Below are 13,946 nucleotides of genomic sequence, written 5' to 3'. Positions count from 1 at the left end.
TTATTTATGTATGTATTTATTTATTTTTTGAGGCAGAGTCTCACTCTGTAGCCCAGGCTGGAGTGCAGTGGCGCGACCTTGGCTTACGGCAAGCTCCACCTCCCGGGTTCAGGCCATTCTCCTGCCTCAGCCTCCCGAGTAGCTGGGACTATAGATGCCCGCCACCACGCCCAGCTAATTTTTTTGTATTTTTAGTAGAAATGGGGTTTCACCATGTTAGCCAGGATGGTCTCAATCTCCTGACCTCATGATCCACCCGCCTCGGCCTCCCAAAGTGCTGGGATTACAGGCGTGAGTCACTGCGCCCAGCCTTTTCTTCTAGTTTAGTGTGAATTATTACCAAAAATTTTTTTTCTTTTTCCTTTTTTTAGAGATGGGGTTTCCCTATGTTGCCCAGGTTGATCTCGAACTGCTGGGCTCAAGCGATCCTTCTGGTTCAGCCCCGCGAGAAGCTGGAACCACAGGTGTGCACTACCACACCCAGCTAATTTTTTGTAAAGACGGGGTTTCGCCGTGTTGCCCAGGCTGTCTGGAACTCCTGGGCTCAAGTGATCCACCCACTTTGGCCTCCCAAAGTGCTGGGGTTACAGACATGAGCCATATGAGTCATTCCGTCTGGCCACATTATAGTGGGTTTTATTTATTTGGGTTTTTTTTTTTTTTCCCACATTATAGTTTTGATCTGCTTCTTGAGTATGTCTTTATGATGTACTTTTATTTTTTGTAGGAATGTTATTCTGCCCCTTATTTTCTCTTTTTTTCTTTTAGTAAATTTGGAATTTGACCTTAGTATTTTTCTATTGTTCATTCTTAAGTAAAATTAGTTTTTCTGAACTTTTAAATCGTGGCTAGGTTCAGATACATTTTGCTAACATCGGCCGGGCGCGGTGGCTCAAGCCTGTAATCCCAGCACTTTGGGAGGCCGAGACGGGTGGATCACGAGGTCAGGAGATCGAGACCATCCTGGCTAACACGGTGAAACCCCGTCTCTACTAAAAAATACAAAAAAAAAAAAAACTAGCCGGGCGAGGTGGTGGGCGCCTGTAGTCCCAGCTACTCTGGAGGCTGAGGCAGGAGAATGGCGTAAACCCGGGAGGCGGAGCTTGCAGTGAGCTGAGATCCGGCCACTGCACTCCAGCCCGGGCTAGAGCGAGACTCCGTCTCAAAAAAAAAAAAAAGGATTTTGCTAACATCACTGAGGTACTTCTTTGCTTTTGTGTAAAGTTTTAAATTATATAGCTGTCTGCAGTTTTGAGATTTCCTGGCTCTGCTCTCCTTATTTACTTTTTATCTGGATCTCCTTTTTTTTTTGAGATGGAGTTTCACTCTTGTTGCCCAGGCTGGAGTGCGATGGCACGATCTCGGCTCACTGCAACCTCCGCCTTCTGGGTTCAAGCAATTCTCCTGCCTCAGTCTCCCGAGTAGCTGGGATTACAGGCATGCACCACCATACCCGGCTAATTTTGTATTTTTAGTAGAGATGGGGTTTCCCCATATTGGTTAGGCTGGTCTCGAACTCCCGACCTCAGGTGATCCACCCACCTCGGCCTCCCAAAGTGCTAGGATTACGGGTGTGAGCCATCGTGCCCGGCCTGGATCTCCTTTTTATGTGTTGTCCCTATCTTGATCAATTTTGATCACACACCCAGCAGTTTCTTTCCAAGCTGTGTCCTGGAAGTGAGATTTGGACAGATAGTATTGGAAATTCAGAGGGGCTAGAATGTCTAATGTCCCCACCCCTTTAGGTCTTACTGGGTTTCCTTGTGCTCATCGGCAATTAAAATGGGCAAAACCCCTTCCAGTTTCAGTTGCCACTCACGGATTGATCAATTGTGCTTTCCAGTGAATGCTTGTTGCTCTTTGGAATCTCCTCTTCTCAGTCTATCAAATGTCCCATGGGCTCCCTTTCATATCTCTTACACACACTCTGCCATCATGCAGGTCTTGTGCTTGATGGTGATGTGTCCCCATATGCTTGTATTCTGTGGTTTGTGGGAATGCCTTGCCATCTTCTTTTGCTGTAAATGTGATCTATGAGTTTTAATTTTGTTGTCTAGTTTCTCTGTTTATATGTAGGGGTTTGAGCAGATCCAAAACCATGCTTTCACTGTCATGTTTCTAGAAGCCCTATAACTTTCAGGGAACTGAAATTTAATATATTTTATATGATATATTATGCTTTTAAAAAATAATTCTTCTAAAGTAATTTCAATCTTACACAAAATTGCAAGAATAATTTGGAGACTTCTCTGTATCCTTTACTTAGATTCGCTAATCAATTGTTAACATTTTACCACATTATCTTTTTCTCTCTCATTTTGTATATAAAACATATAAAAGTCCAGTAAAATCATTATAATCAATAAATTAAAATTGATACAATACTAATTTCTAAGCTGCAGACTGCATTCAAATTTCACTGATTGTCTCCATAATGTGCTTTATAATCACCCTTTCCTTTCTGACCCAGGAACCAATAGAAGATCATGTGTTGAATTTAATTGCTATGTCTCTTTAACCTCCTTCAACTTGGAGATTCCTCAGTTTTTCCATGTCTTTCATGTCGACAGTTTAAAAGAAAACAGGCAATTAATTTGTAGACTGTCCTTACACTTGAGTTTGCCTTAAGTTTCTCATAGTTAGATTCAGGTTATTTGTTGGTAGTGGGTTTTTGTGGAGACGTACCACAGAAGTGATGCTATGTTCTTCTCAATGCGGCATCAGAAGGCAACAATGTAATTTGTTCTATTTCTATCAGTGTTGACTTTTATCACTTGGTTAAGATGGTGTCTGCCGAATTTCTTCACTGTAAAATTAATTAATAAGTATTTTGTACTTAATAGGTTAAAAGTTATTAATAAGTATTTTGTGGAGAGCTATTTTTTTTTTTTTTTTTTTTTTTTTGAGACGGAGTCTGGCTCTGTCACCCAGGCTGGAGTGCAGTGGCCGGATCTCAGCTCACTGCAAGCTCCGCCTCCCGGGTTTACGCCATTCTCCTGCCTCAGCCTCCCCAGTAGCTGGGACTACAGGCGCCCGCCCCCTCGCCCGGCTAGTTTTTTGTATTTTTTAGTAGAGACGGGGTTTCGCCGTGTTAGCCAGGATGGTCTCGATCTCCTGATCTCGTGATCCACCCGTCTCGGCCTCCCAAAGTGCTGGGATTACAGGCTTGAGCCACCGCGCCCGGCCTAATTTTTTTTTTTTAAGTTCAAACTCATTTCCCTTTTATTAAAGTCCAAGTTACCATTACATGGCTTGGTACTTAATAAAGGAAAACTTGTTCAAATAAGGAAATATGCTATCAGTATTTCCAGGTAACTGTTTACACTCAAGTAGCAATATCAATAAATCCTTGGGAAGCCATGGAGTTTACATTTTGTCAAGGCCCAGTTCCTCCGGAGTGGAGATTCCGAGCTCATTTAAAGTTGATCTAAGTTCCTGGATGACATAGGGGTAGATTTCCTTATGAGGTCCTGCTTTGTCCTCAACGCCCTCTAGGATGCGAACTGCACTAGCAGAATCATTTAACCGTCTGCATGCCCACAAAGCAACATCAATGATTTTGGGCTCTGGAACCAGATCATAGCTAACAAGTGTGTTGTTCATCCCTTTACGCCATTCCCAGGCATCTGTATCTGGCTTGTTGAAGTATGTTACCCAGCGAGCATCAGACTCCTCATTTGTCTCAGTGACCCATGGGAATAGCAGTGAACTGACTGGATAGCCGCGGCGGGGCCGGGGGTTGGGGCAGAATGCAGGAGGCCTCGAGGGCTGGCCCTGGCGGTTGCGGTCACCGCGCAGCGGCGGAGAGCGGCGCCAGCATGACGGCGATGGTGGCGCGCAGGCTGAGGATGGAGAGAAACCGGTGTGAGTTCGCGGGTTGCTCCGCATTTGGTGGGGGCCGGCGAGAGCTACTTTTATGTTATGTAAATATCGTGTTCTTCATCACATTCCCCAGTCCCCACTCCCCCACTGGCTTTAGCATCCATTATTGGTTTTTTCCTAAATCAATTATTACTATAATGGTTGACAAATGGTGCTATTCTAATCCCATTATTCTTTCTACATTTATTAGTTGGCTTTCTATTATAAGGTAAAGTTTTCCTTGGCCTAGCACAGTGGCTCATGCCTGTAATTCCAGCATTTTGGGAGGCAAAGGCAGGTGCACTTGAGGCCAGGAGTTCGAAACTAGCCTGGTCAACATAGTGAGACCGCATCTCTACAAAAGAAAAACAAAAAAAAAAAAAATCAAAAGATTAGCCAGGCATGGTGGTGCATACCTGAAGCATCACTTACAGGGGAGGCTGAGAAATGAGAATCACTTGAGCTCAGGAGTTCGAGGTTGCAGTGAGCCATGCTTGTGCCACTACACTCCAGCCTGGGTGACAGCATGAGACTGTCTCTTAAAAAAAAAAAAAAAAAGCTTTTCCTTCTCCCTTGTTTATCTGTTTTATTCAATGGATAATCTGTTGCTATCATTTATTTTGATATTCAAATTGTTCCAGATTTAGCTAATGGAAGCCCTTCAAACTAGGACTTCTTCTTCTAACATGTCCTCATCATTCTTTGATTGCTTTCCTACTTTCGTGACAAACAAGATGTTCCAGGAACATTTTGTACTGTCCTTGTTCCAGTCCTAAAATCAACCATTTCTTCAAGGATTTCTGGATTCTGTTAGTGGAGAATGGTATTCAGAAGCCTCCATCTGGGTGCTGGGTGTGATCATTGCTACTAGGAGATCACTGCTTCCAGGTTTAGTTTTCTCCCTTTCTGAACTGTTAATTCCCTTTTGTGACAGAGAAAAACCCAGCTCTCATCTCAATATGCTCACTTAATTCATCTACCTGTATGTAACCAATCTCCTGACCTTATGGCTGCCTTGCAGACCAAGATATTACCTTGCAGCGAGGCCATTGTGTAGTAGAAATGAGGCTAGCCCCTTTGCTCTTCCCACTATAACTTGTAAATGCACTACACAAAGCCAGTGAGATCCTTTTCCAAACTAATTCTTATTCTTTATGCAAAAGAGAGTACGTGTAAAATTTGGGACTCCATTTATTTAGTTTATTATAATTTTGTGAAATTAATTTTGCTATAAAAATGAATGTATAAATATTATAATATTAGAATCAAAATTTATTTTTAATCTGTAGTTTCTGGCTTTGCGTTCATGAGTTTGTTATGATACAATGAGAATATTTGCTCAACTGCTTTTTGGACACACAATTTAACAAATGAGACCTGACCAGCAGGGGAAAAAATAGTGAGAATTTTAAAAAATTAACTACAAGTTCAATATGTTTTTAAAAAGTGATTTTAAAAGATAACAAGTCTCATATCACTTTTAATCAACGTTTTCTAAAATATTTACATCATTGTAAGCTTTGTTATTACTAATAATAACTGTGATCTGTCTGAGTATTATTGCTTACAAAGCACCTAACAAATATTATCTCAATCTTTTCCCAGCTCTGTAGAGTAGATGATGTTATCTCCATTTTACAGACAGATCATATACTTATTGAGGCTCTGCAACTTGTTAAAATTGCCCAACTGTTAGGTGGCAGAAACGGTATATAAACAGAGTTATTTTAACTTACCATTTATTCTTCCTCTGAATTGGGAATTGTCTTTCTTTCTTTCTTTCTTTTTTTTTTTTTTTTTTTGAGATGGAGTCTGGCTCTGCCGGGCTGGAGTGCAGTGGTGAGATCTCAGCTCACTGCAAGCTCCGCCCCCCAGGTTCACGCCATTCTCCTGCCTCAGCCTCCCGAGTAGCTGGGACTACAGGCGCCTGCCACCATGCCCGGCTAATTTTTTTGTATTTTTTTAGTAGAGACGGGGTTTCACTGTGTTAGCCAGGATGGTCTTTATCTCCTGACCTTGTGATCCGCCCGCCTCGGCCTCCCAAAGTGCTGGGATTACAGGTATGAGCCACTGCGCCCGGCCCGAATTGGGAATTTTCTCTCATCTTGCCTGTCCTGTTTGACAGATTATAAATGAATAACTACTCTCCCATGTAATTTACAAATTTTGTCACCTAGGCTTAGATCAATCAACTCTAATAGGTTCATTTATTCAAGTTGCCGAAAGTGCCTGTTGTCCCTCAGTATTTATTTCCCCTGCGTTGCACAGTAATAGAATGTTTAGCCAGACAAATGGTCTCCCAAGAGATCTCACCTAAGCCTCCCGAGTAAAAAAGTTCATTTCCGGCTGGGAACAGTGGCTCACACCTGTAATCCCAGCACTTTGGGAGGCCGAGGTAGGCAAATCACTTAAAGTCAGGAGTTCAAGAACAGCCTGGCCAACATGGTGAAACCCTGTCTCTACTAAAAATACAAAAATTAGCCAGATGGTAGTGGTGTACACCTGTAATACCAGCTACTTGGGAGGCTGAGGCAGGAGAATCACTTGAACCTAGGAGACAGAGGTTGCAGTAAGCTGAAATCACACCACCGTACTCCAGCCTGGGTGACAGAATGAGACTCCGTCTCAAAAAAAAAAAAAAAAAAAAAAAAAAGAAAGAAAGAAAAGAAAAAAGTTCATTTCCAGCCTACTTGTTAGGTGAGTATGGCCATGTGATAAGGGTAGTGATGCTAACAGCTCCTAGGAACCTTCCTTCAAATATGCCCCTGTGCTCCTTTTTTGTCACTTCCTCCATCCTGTTTCCTGGAGCAGAAATCCTGCCTTGTATAATGAGAATTAGGGCTCTACCCCAGGAATGTCATCAGGGTGGTGAGCTAGAAGGAGACTCCTGGGTCCAAATAACTTTATGGGGCAGAGCGACCATATCTATCCGGACTGCAAAATTCCAGACTTCAGAAAACTCAAAAGCCACTCGATGTTTTTGTTTAAGAGCATGTCGCTTTGTCACCCAGGCTATTCACAGGCACAATCTTAGAACTTTGCAGCCTCCACCTCCCAAGAGATCTCACCTAAGCCTCCCGAGTAGCTGGAACCACAAGTGCAGGCCACCATGCCCAGCTAAGCCACTGATATTTTGACTTGGCCAATCACAACCTAATATATACATTCAGTATCTATCTGCAGATCCTACCTAACCAGTCCCAAAGTTGAGTGGGACTGACCATTCACCCCACATCCAGAGGCAGGCCCTGATTGCTTTAGGGCCCCTCAGGGTGATTTCAATGTAGGGCATAGGGCCATAGTGGTTGGTTCAGTAATGAGTGCCTAAGTCTGTCAGCTTACAGCCTTCCCCTGGCCCCAGTGGCTGGTTCCCTAAGACACAAATCAGGGGAGGTTTGGGAGAGGTGCCCTCTCTTAGGGAAGCATGTAGCCCAGGTGTAAACACGGAGGCACATAGCTTTAGAGAAATCAGGCTGAGGATGTGACTGGCTGGTGGAGGAAGGTAGACATAAAAGAATTGTGGATGTTTTCCTTCAGATTCGACCAACCCTAAAACCTGCCTGACTTGTGGTCTTTTCAGAGAATGAGCCAACAATCATCCAGTTATATTGTTTAAGCTAATTTGAATTGAGTTTTCTGTTCATTGTATCCCAGGTCACATAACTGATATACCTTCCAGTGTCTTCAGGATTACATCAATGTTTAATAATGTAGATTGACATTTTTAGGGTAGTGTCTTTTGATATTTTTTTGACCAGTTTGAACACAACTGTAATGGATTCCTATTTTATTCAGTATGTGATCACCTTTTGCTATCGTGTGTGTGTGTGTGTGGTGTGTGTGTGTGTGTGGTCTCACTCTGTCACCCAGGCTGGAGTGCAGTGGTGCAATCATGGCTCACTGCAGTCTTGACCTCCTAGACTCAAGGGCCCATCTCAGCCTCCCAAGTAGCTGGGACTATAGGCATGTACCACTATGTCTGGCTAATTTTTTAAATAATTTTTTGTAGAGATGGGGTCTCACTGTGTGGTCTAGGCTGGTCTTGAACTCCTGGGCTCAAGTGATCCCCCTGCCTTGGCCTCCCAAAGTGCTGGAATTTACAGGTGTGAGCCACCACACCCAGTCTTATTATTTTCATGTTCAAATTTTCCCAATGTAACACAACTTTTTTCACACAGTTTGTCCCATTGTTTTACTCTCTGATTTTATTTTTCAAATCTTGAAGGATGGTTTTGTAAAGGCTGCAATGGATGTGTTAAAATTCGAATGTGAAGCTTACCCTTTCTGGAAAATCACTCCTTGGTTTTCTTATGCTGTCTCATTTCTCTACTGCCTCATTTCTCTACCTTTTCCTTTGCCCATTTTTCAAATTGTTTCTGTGCTGAATCCCTTCACAAATCTGTTTTCCTCTCCAGTTCCTGAAAAGTGCTAGTGTTTTGGTTTTGTTTTTTACATCTTATTTTTAAAATTCATTTAAAAAAATCTTGTATATTCTTCCAATGAAAAAATTATTTCTTTAATTGACAAATTAAAATTGTATATATTTATGGTGTACATTGTGATGTTTTGAAATATGTATACATTGTGGAATGGCTAAATTGGGCCAATTAATACATGCATTACCTCATGCACATCATTCTCTTGTGGTAAGAACTCTGAAAATCTACTTTCTTAGCGATATTCAATTATGGAATACAGTATGATTAATTATAGTCACTGTGCTCTACAGTAGATTCCCCAAACGTTTTCACCTTGCAATTGAAAGTTTGTGTCCTCTGACCAACATCTCCCCATTTCCCTCCCCAGCTCTGGCAATCATCAGTCTACACTCTTGCTTCTCAGTGTTCCAATTTTTTAGAATACACATATGAATGAGATCATGTGGTATTTCTTTTTGTGCCTGGCTTATTTCACTTAATATATATAATGTCCTCCAGGTAAATCCATTCTATTGCAAATGACAAAGCTTAGTTCTTGACCCACAGATTTAATGTGAAGTCTTTCTCAGAGGTGTCACTTACTCATAACTTCAGATAATCACCTTTGCAATTGTCTCCAATCCTCACTGTGTTTCAGGCCTCCATTTCCAACTCCACTAGGAGGCACGGTAGCCATCTAAAGGCAGTATACCTCAAACTGAAATCTTTCATCCTAAACTATTAATAGCTGTCTGCAAGTTTTTCTATTCTTACCAAGCATGCCTTTCTCTCAGTCTCTCAATTTTAAAACTTTGAGGTCATTCTTATCTTCTACTTTTCCTTTTCTACCACATTTAGCCCATAAGCAAAGTGTAGTTTCTTCTATAAAGTTTTCAAGGACCACTACTAGGGCATAGCCCTTCACAATCTCACATATGAATAAGTGTGTTTATTTTTTAACTTGTCATTTTCTCTACCCTTACAACTCAATTTATATGTGAATTATGAAAAACTGCCCTGCTTTAAAGACTCCTCAAAACTCTTATCCTAGCACTTAAGGCCCCCAAATTGGTTCTTTACTTAGCTCTCCAAACCCATCTCCCCCTACTTGTTTACATCAACTGGACAAAGTGGTGTACCAATTTCTTCCCAAATGCTACATTTGCCCATCTTCTTCTTTTTTTTTTTTTTTTTTTTTGAGACAGAGTCTCGCTCTGTCGCCCAGGCTGGAGTGCAGTGGCCAGATCTCAGCTCACTGCAAGCTCCGCCTCCCGGGTTACGACATTCTCCTGCCTCAGCCTCCTGAGTAGCTGGGACTACAGGCACCTGCCACTGCACCCGGCTAATTTTTTGTATTTTTAGTAGAGACGGGGTTTCACCGTGTTAGCCAGGATGGTCTCGATCTCCTGACCTCGTGATCCGCCCGTCTCGGCCTCCCAAAGTGCTGGGATTACAGGCTTGAGCCACCGCGCCCGGCCATTTGCCCATCTTCTTTGCTCCATCATTCTGAAATGCCCTCTGTCTTCTTACACGTTTAATCTTATCTCTTTTTCAGTTATTATTATTTTTTGAGACAGGGTCTCATGTCTTGCTCTGTCGCCTAGGCTGGAGTGCAGTGGTGTGATCTCAACTCACTATAACCTCTGCCTCCCAGGCTCAAGCCGTCTTTCCACCTCAGCCTCTTGAGTAGGCTGGGACAATAGGACTGTGCCTCGCTAATTTTCATGCCTGGCTAATTTTTGTATTTTTTGTAGAAATGGAATTTCACCATGTTGCTCAGGCTGGTCTCAAACTCCTGAACTCAAGTGATCTGCCCATTCCAGCCTCCCAAAGTGCTGGAATTATAGGTGTGAACCACCACACCCAGCCTAATTTTATCTCTTTTTCAAAGCTCAGCTCAAGTCGGTTTCTTTGTTTTCCCTTTGGCTTTTTGTTTTCTTTTTTGAGACAGAGTCTCTCTGCCACGCCCAGGCTGGAGTGCAATGGCGTGATCTGGCTCACTGCAACATCTGCTTCCCGGGTTCAAGCGATTCTCCTGCCTCAGCCTCCCAAATAGCTGGGATTACAGGTGCATGCCACCATGCCCAACTAATTTTCTTATTTTTAGTAGAGGCAGCATTTCACCACATTGGCAAGGCTGATCTCGAACTCCTGACCTTGTGATCCACCTGCCTCAGCCTTCCAAAGTGCTGGGATTATAGGCATGAGCCACTGCACCCAGCCTCAAAGAAAGAGTTCCTAAGGTGCTAAGATGGAGGTCCAATCTCCACTTTTTCCCTTTCTCTTTCTAGAGTCAACCTAATCGAAGACACCCAGCCATCTAGCACACCTTCCAGCAAATGCAGGAAACACCTGCAGGATGTTTAATCTTACCTGTTAAAACAGTCTGATTATTTTATAGACACCACAACCTGAGGGAAGACCACCAAGAAGGCCTCTTTTTTCTTCTTCTACCTTGAGCTTCCAGTATTGGAAACCCCAACCCCATCTGGAAAAACCAGACCGGGTCCAAAGACTGACAGTCAACACCTGGAGCAGTGGGTCCCTGGAGTCAAGAGAAAGAGAGATTAAAGAGAGAGAGAGAGAGAGACTACAGGAGAGGAGGCTTCTCTGTGAAGGGGATGGGAGAAGGAGAGGCTGAGACCTGGCCCCAGTGAGAGAATCTGGGGGAGTGGAAACTGCTAGAAGAAACAGAGGAATCACTCCGTATCTCCAGTGCTAGAAGCAAAAGGCTGTTTTGTATATTCTTTCAGACTGTGTGAACTTGCCCTCCTTGGTAAGATCAGGTAGTAAGACTACTTGGGGACAAGTACAGAAATATTCCCTCCTTTTTGGAATATGAATAGTGTATCAGTCAGGGTGCTGGCTAGAAATAGATGACACATTTAATGGGTTTCACTGAAGAATTTAATAAAGGGACTATTTTCAGAGGGGTGGGCAGGATTGAGGGACCCATCAAAGGCTAGTAAAGCACCCAGGGATTAATGACAGCTAAAATCTATTACCACCGCAGGCCTGAAGAGACAAGGGAAAGGTGCAGTGTCACCATAGACTGGGCAGCCAAAGCTGTGGAAAACAGAACCTGGCAGTAGCTGTGGCCATAGATGGTGGTAGGAAACCAATTCCTCTTTCCCTCATCCCATTACCAGGAGTAGTGCTTCTCTTTGGCCATTCCCAATAAGAAGCCACAGAATAAGGGAGGACAGTGCATGCAGTCCTTAGAAATCATCCTTGTAAGATACAGAGGAGGGCAGAGGAAAGGCAGATTATGGATCTGTGGTGAGAGGATAAACCCAGCATATGTAATGCACTACAGTTATAACAGTGATTGTTCTCTACTCTGAATCTCATAGCACTTACTGCTAAAACCCTCATTTCAATTTTCAATGACCATCTCCTGTGTGCTTCCCAAAAGTACTAGATGCTTGGGCATGATACACAAATTAACCAGACATGGCCCCTTTAGGAACTCAAATCTGGTGGGCCACATTTGGACACAGAATTTGCTGCTTTATATTGTGTTTTTTCTATGGGTGCGGTGGATTGGATTTTTATAGATGAAAAGAGCAGAGATGTTTTCAAGTCTGATGTGATGGGAGCTCTACATCAGGCTTCACACAAAATTAGAATCTCAGTCCAGATACTGTGGCAAATGTCCTGACACCATAACAGGTTTTGTAACTATCGCATCTGACTCAGATGACGGTGTCGCTCTGCTTCCTACTTTTGTCTGACTCCCATTCTTGTAACCTGACTTTCTCTGCCTGCTCACTGCTGACCCTCTTTGTATGTCTCGCTTTCAGATTCCCTGAAAGAGGATAAAATTGGGCCAGTTTATCCTTCTCTGTTCCTACTGGGCAGAGCGCCTCTACAAGCCATCTTCAGTGGCAATGCTTTGCTTTATGTCCAGTCTATAGATGAGCAGCTTTGTCCTGAGTAGCCAGATCACATGAGACAAATACGGCAACTGTCATGAACATCTGTCATTCGCAGCTGCCCGAAATCTTCCAAATAGTCTCTCCTCGTTATCACAGTTCCTTAGTAGAAATCCTGCCTTCTCAATATGGAACCCCAAACTCCCTTTCCAAGATTTCCTTCTTGTCAGGGTGCATAGGAGTGAGGTAGATTCTGCTAACTAGATTCAAGCGTTTGTTTCAAGATGGAGTTACATAGGGAAGGAGGGAGAGTACAGGGCCTGCATTTTGCAGGTGCAGATCCTGGCAAAGATGGTGTGGTTCTGGAGCTGGTGAAGTGAACCACAGAAACAAAAGAAGCAATGGACATTCACATCTGCACTTACTCTATATCCCAGTTCTAGATAACTTTTTGTTTCCCTGAGGATGAGGACTTCATGGAGAGAAAAGGCTGTCAAAATAGTTGCTGACATCCTGCAGCCAGAGAAAATGTTTCAAAATACAGATTGGATCATTACCCTCCAAAGGTTTTCTTGTGCCTCTGCTATAGCCAAGGGAAGACAAGAGTGAGCTCTCCTATTGTTCTAGGAAGAGGATGAGAGACAGGTTAGGCAGGTCCCAGTGCATAGCTAGGGCCAGCCTACATCAACTGACTCCCAGCTGACCCAGAGATACATTGAGCTTGCCCTGCCCAGCCCACATCAGCTGACCCCCTGCTGACCCCAAAACACATGAGCAAGTCCAGCTGAGATTAGAAGAGCTGCCCAGTTTAGCCCAGATCAGCTGACCCCCAGGTAACCCTGGGACATATGAGCAAGGCCAGCTGAGGTCAGCAAACCTACTCATCCCTCCCCAGTTAAAATCAACCAATCCCCAGCTGAGCCACAGTTTCATTGTTAAGATAGAGCTACTCATTGAACTGGACCAGTCCTGGCTCCAGGACTGGAGACTGTGGCACTTTTCAGGTGCTACATTGAAAAGATACTCAGGTGGCCCAATACTCTTGCCTTTGTGAGAGAGAGGAGATCCCTCCAGCACTCAATACCCCCTCAGATTATTATTTTGAATAGTAGCAACCTGAAGGGCTTCTGTGTCATCAAATGTTTCACTACCACGTGCAGGAATCATGCAAGAATAATTATTTCCTTGATCACAGTTGGACTCCACATTCTAGAAACGTGAAGACTTTTAAAGTACCACTTGCTTCCTCCTTGTCTTTTTTTTTTTTTTTTTTTTTTGAGATGGGGTCTTGCTCTGTCGCCCAGGTTGGAGTGCAGTGGGGAGATCTTGGCTCACTGCAACCTCCGCCTCCTGGGTTCAAGCAATTCTCCTGCCTCAGTCTCCTGAGTAGCTGGGATTACAGGCATGCACCACCACGCCCAGCTAATTTTTTTTTTTGTATTTTTAGTAGAGATGGGGTTTCACCATATTGGCCAGGCTGGTCTCAAACTCCTGACCTTGTGATGTGCCCTCCTCGGCCTCCCAAAGTGCTGGGATTATAGGCGTGAGCCACCGCGCCCGGCCTCGTCCTTAGCTTTTTAATGTTAAAAGTAGTAAAGTAAGTTGAAACTATTTGTATGACTCCTCCAGTAAATTGCCCCATTCACATTCAAAGGCTAGACAAAAATCAAGGAGGGAGCTGAGAATGGAGAGTTTTCTTTGACCTTTGTACAGAATAAAGCCCTCATGGCCTTGGAATGAAATATGAACTCAGGGAAGGAAAAGCTTTTGGCCAGCATTTTATGGGCTTCTC

General features: G+C 43.4%; 1 pseudogene across 1 annotated transcript; it reads right to left on the bottom strand.

The window, feature by feature from the left end:
- Positions 1 to 3,189: 3,189 nt before the first annotated feature.
- On the bottom strand, positions 3,190 to 12,666 carry LOC117071022 (annotated as a pseudogene). The gene is made up of 2 exons (XR_004432143.1): positions 12,580 to 12,666; positions 3,190 to 3,908 (listed from the first exon to the last, which is right to left on the bottom strand). The product of XR_004432143.1 is annotated as a cytochrome c oxidase subunit 5A, mitochondrial-like (transcript).
- Positions 12,667 to 13,946: the final 1,280 nt, after the last annotated feature.

This window comes from Trachypithecus francoisi, unplaced genomic scaffold (genome assembly GCF_009764315.1).
Source record: "Trachypithecus francoisi isolate TF-2019V2 unplaced genomic scaffold, Tfra_2.0 Lachesis_group3, whole genome shotgun sequence".
Classification (NCBI taxonomy): Eukaryota; Metazoa; Chordata; class Mammalia; order Primates; family Cercopithecidae; genus Trachypithecus; species Trachypithecus francoisi.
This window is presented reverse-complemented; position numbering and strand designations above follow the sequence as displayed.